The sequence below is a fragment of the Triticum dicoccoides genome, chromosome 5A (genome assembly GCF_002162155.2).
Source record: "Triticum dicoccoides isolate Atlit2015 ecotype Zavitan chromosome 5A, WEW_v2.0, whole genome shotgun sequence".
In the NCBI taxonomy this organism is placed as follows: Eukaryota; Viridiplantae; Streptophyta; class Magnoliopsida; order Poales; family Poaceae; genus Triticum; species Triticum dicoccoides.
The window spans coordinates 209,366,021-209,370,681 of NC_041388.1; positions in this window are offsets into that span (position 1 = coordinate 209,366,021).

Consider the following 4,661-nt stretch of genomic DNA (forward strand, 5'->3'; position numbering starts at 1 on the left):
GCCTCGCCGCGCGCCGCCGCCCGGCCTGGATCCGGCGAGATCCGGCCGCTTCCTCCTCCCCTCGCCAAGATCCAGCCACCACCGCACCATTTCCGGCGAGCTGCTACAGTGCGCGCGCCGCCGCCTCGGGTTGCGTGCCGCGAAACCCTAGATCTGGGAGGTTGAATTTTCGTCTAAGTCCTTGAAATTCCAGATCCAAGTGCTCTTGTTCGCAGCCCCATAACTTTGCATCCGTAGCTCCGATTCATGCATATAGGATACCAAAATGTTCATCACAGAGAGTACATCATTTCATTCCATTGCATCATTGTCATTTGAGTTCATCTTGATGCCCGAAATGCTGTTAGAAGAGGGCTACTTAAGATAATCGTCAGATCTGCTGCTCCATTTAGCTTTTTGTCATTTTTGCCATGATTAATGTGTTCATGATATGCCCTGATGCTCTTCATATGTTTTGTTAAGAGTTTTGTCATCTTTCCAGAGGTGCAACCCATGTATTTTTGTGATGTGTGTGGTGACTAGTGCAAGCTTGCAAAGTGGTGCACTTAGTAATTCTGTTTTCAGGGACATGGCATTTCCACCAAGTCCTTGAACTGTTTATCTCATATGGCCATATGTTCATGTTGTTTCCTAGTGATCCGTGCCTCTTTTGAGGATGATCAGTAAGTATGTTTTTTTAATATTGTAGAGCTCTATCCATCCGTGTCTTTGTTTGTAATTATGGAGCGCCCTAGCTGGAGTCAATCGATCTCTGCTTTTGCTACTTTGTGAATCTGGGCAGATTGTCAACTTGTTTGCAATTTTGCCGATGATGTTGTAGTTGATCCGTGCATTCTATGTTATTGTTCTTTCCATGTCTAGCTTGCATTTTGTGCCTTCTTAATGGATGTATGCTTGTCTTTTCATGACTTGCACCGTAGTGAGTGCATCGAGCTCGTGAACATGCCTACTTGATATCTGTTTCGGCATGTGCCAGTTTTCACCAAGTCTGAAAACTGATTATGTTTTTGCGATGTTCACGTGCTTGTTAGTATATTTTCCGTTCCCTTTTGGCTCAAGGTCACTAAGGGACTTTTGTTAAGATATTTGAGTAGCTCCATGCCATGTTTTCCTTTGCCATGTTCAGGTCCGGTAGCATGTAGTTTTGTTGCTCCGAAGAGAGCTACCTGATCTGTTTGCCATATGCATTTTTGCCATGCTTGTTTGAACCTATTAATGGATGAATTGGCCGTAGCTCAGTGCTAGACTTTTGTTAAGCATCTTGAATGCATCCCTGCCATGTATTTTTTCATCTTGTTTGGGTGCTGTAGCATGTTCATCTCATTGCATTTAGATGCCTACTTGCTGTAAATCGCAGACCGGTGTCATATTTGAATCACTTGTCATTTCCAAACCGTAACTCGGATTCCGGCGTTCTTTATATCGTTTTCAAGCGATTTCATCTCATCTTTCCAGTGGCATACTTGGATTTCCATGTTGAGGCCAGGTTCTTGTATTTCCTGTCATATCTTGCGTTTTGCATCCGCATCGCATCCCGCATAGCATATCATCATTGCATCACATTGCTTGATTCTTGCACATGGTTGATTGTGTCCTTGTTGTTTGTTTGTCTTGTTTGAGTAGAGCCGGGAGACGAGTTCGCTAACGAGGAGCCCGTTGAGTTTGCTTTCGAGGATCCAGTCAACTCTGACAACTGTGTAGGCAAGATGATCATACCCTCGAAATCACTACTATCTTTGCTATGCTAGTATGCTCGCTCTTTTGCTATGCCAATGCTATGATGCCTACCACTTGTTTTCAAGCCTCCCAAATTGCCATGTCAAACCTCTAACCCACCATGACCTAGCAAACCGTTGTTTGGCTATGTCACCGCTTTGCTCAGCCCCTCTTATAGCGTTGCTAGTTGCAGGTGAAGATTGAAGGCCGTTCCTTGTTGGAACTTTTATTTACTTGTTGGGATATCATTATATTATCTTGTTATCTTAATGCATCTATATACTTGGTAAAGGGTGGAAGGCTCGGCCTCTCGCCTAGTGTTTTGTTCCACTCTTGCCGCCCTAGTTTCCATCATATCGGTGTTATGTTCCCGGATTTTGCGTTCCTTACGCGGTTGGGTTATAATGGGAACCCCTTGATAGTTCGCCTTGATTAAAGCTTTTCCAGCAATTCCCAACCTTGGTTTTACCTTTTGCCACCTAGCCTCTTTTTCCCTTGGGTTCTGCAGACTCAAGGGTCATCATTATTTTAACCCCCCCCCTCGGGCCAGTGCTCCTCTAAGTGTTGGTCCAAACCGTCAGCCGTCGGTGGCAACCAGGGGCAACCCTGGGCTGGCCTACCGGAAGTTTGGACAATCTGAGTGTGCCCTGAGAAAGAGATATGTGCAGCTCCTATCAGGATTTGTCGGCACATTCGGGCGGTGTTGCTGGTCTTGTTTTAATCTATCGAAGTGTCTTGAAGAACCGAGATACCGAGTCTGATCGGAACGTCTTGGGAGGAGGTCTATTCCTTCGTTGACCGTGAGAGCTTGTCATGGGCTAAGTTGGGACTCCCCTGCAGGGATTTGAACTTTTGAAAGCCGTGCCCGCGGTTATGGGCAGATGGGAATTTGTTAATGTCCGGTTGTAGATAACTTGAACCTTAATTAATTAAAATGAATCAACTGAGTGTGTTACCATGATGGCCTCCTCTCGGCGGAGTCCGGGAAGTGGACACGGTGTTGGAGTAATGGTTGTGCAGGTTGTCCTCTAGCCTCTCGCTCGTGCTTTGCCTCCTCTTCTCGCTCTCTTTTGCGAATAAGTTAGCCACCATATTTGCTAGTCGCTGGCTGCAGCTCCACATATATTTACCTTGCCTTACCTATAAGCTTAAATAGTCTTGATTGCGAGGGTGCGAGATTGCTGAGTCCCTGTGGCTCACAGATTACTATTACACCAGATGCAGGGCTTGATGATTCTGCTCCAGGAGATGCGCTTGAGCTCAAGTGGGAGTTCGACGAAGACTCTCAACGTTACTATGTTTCCTTTCCTGATGATCAGTAGTGGTGCCCAGTTGGGGGTGATCGGGACCGTGTTGCTTGTTGGGTTATATTTTATGTTTGCGCCGTAGTCGGGCCATGAGTGTTTGGATGATGTAATGTTATTTATGTACTTGATTGACGTGGTGAGTGTAAGCCAACTATGTTATATCCCCTTTATGATTTATATTACATGGGATGTTGTGAAGATTGCCTAACTTGCGACATATGCCTTCAATGTGATTATGCCTCTAAGTCGTGCCTCGACACGTGGGAGATATAGTCCCATCGAGGGTGTTACAGCCCCTTTCGAAGCCTTGTACAGCAGGAGGTGCAGGACCCCATTGTCGTGGGATGAAGTTGGAGACCGCCAGTTGTTTGGACCGGATCTGATTAAGGAGTCTGAACAGAAAGTGAAATTGATTCGCGATAGGCTCAAGGTAGCTCAATCCAGGCAGAAGAGCTACGCAGATTCTAAACGCAAGGAGACAGTTTACGAAGTCGGAGACCGAGTTTATCTTCGAGTATCTCCACTTCGAGGAGTTAAGTGCTTTGGAGTTAAGGGAAAGTTAGCGCCACGTTTTGTAGTCCCATACAAAGTTTTGGAGCGTATGGGAGAAGTAGCCTATAAGTTGGAATTGCCCGAAGGATTGTCAGGAGTTCACGACGTGTTCCATGTTTACTAGTTGAAGAAGTGCCACGCAGAGATGGCTGATATACCGCTGAGAGATACAGTGCCGCTGGAAGCAATTCAGTTGGACCGTGATGTGATCTATGAGGAGAAACCAGTCAAGATTTTAGAGTATGCCAGTCGAGTCACCCGCAGCAAGGTTATAAAGTTTTGCAAAGTTCAATGGAGCCACCACACGGAGTATGAAGCCACCTGGGAGTGAGAGGAAGAATTACTAAAGGACCACCCTCACCTATTTTCTAGCCAACCCGAATCTTGAGGGCGAGATTCATCTTAAGGGGGGTAGGTTTGTAACATCCCAAATTTTCAATTTGGAACGGTATACATTAGATCATCATTGCATATCATATTTGATTGCATTTTGGTTGATCCTAGAAATTTCACGCAACTCAAGGACCCTCGGAGAGAGTTGGGGGATTTCGTTATTTTCATATTTGAGTTTCTCAAATTTTGAAAATATGATCATTTGGTTTTATTTATTTTATCTTCAATTATTTCTGTTATCAAAATATGAGAGAGGTAATAAAATGACATTCCCAAAATAAAGAAATATTGAGGATTTAATAATAAAATCAAATAAGATTTTATTTTGGTTTTATTTGCTATTTTATTTGAATTTAGGAAAAATGCACATTTTTCAAAATTGCATTTAGGCCCCAAATAAATGTTCATCCTGTGTGGCTTGATTTTAGAAGCGAGGGAAATTTTATTTCGGGATTTTTGGAGTCCGTTTAGTATTCCTTTTGTTTTTTTTCTGAGCGTAATTATTTAAAAAAAGGGGGGTCCTAACCGACTCTGGGCCGTAACCGGCCAGGACTCCGCCTGGCCGGGCCTTTAAGTAGCACTGCCCGAGGCCCGGGAACAGCCCAAGCCATGCCCCGTCCAAACCCTAACCCTAGCCCCGCCGCGCCGTCATCGCTGCCGCCCCGCGCCGCCGCCGCGCCACCCGCGCCGCCC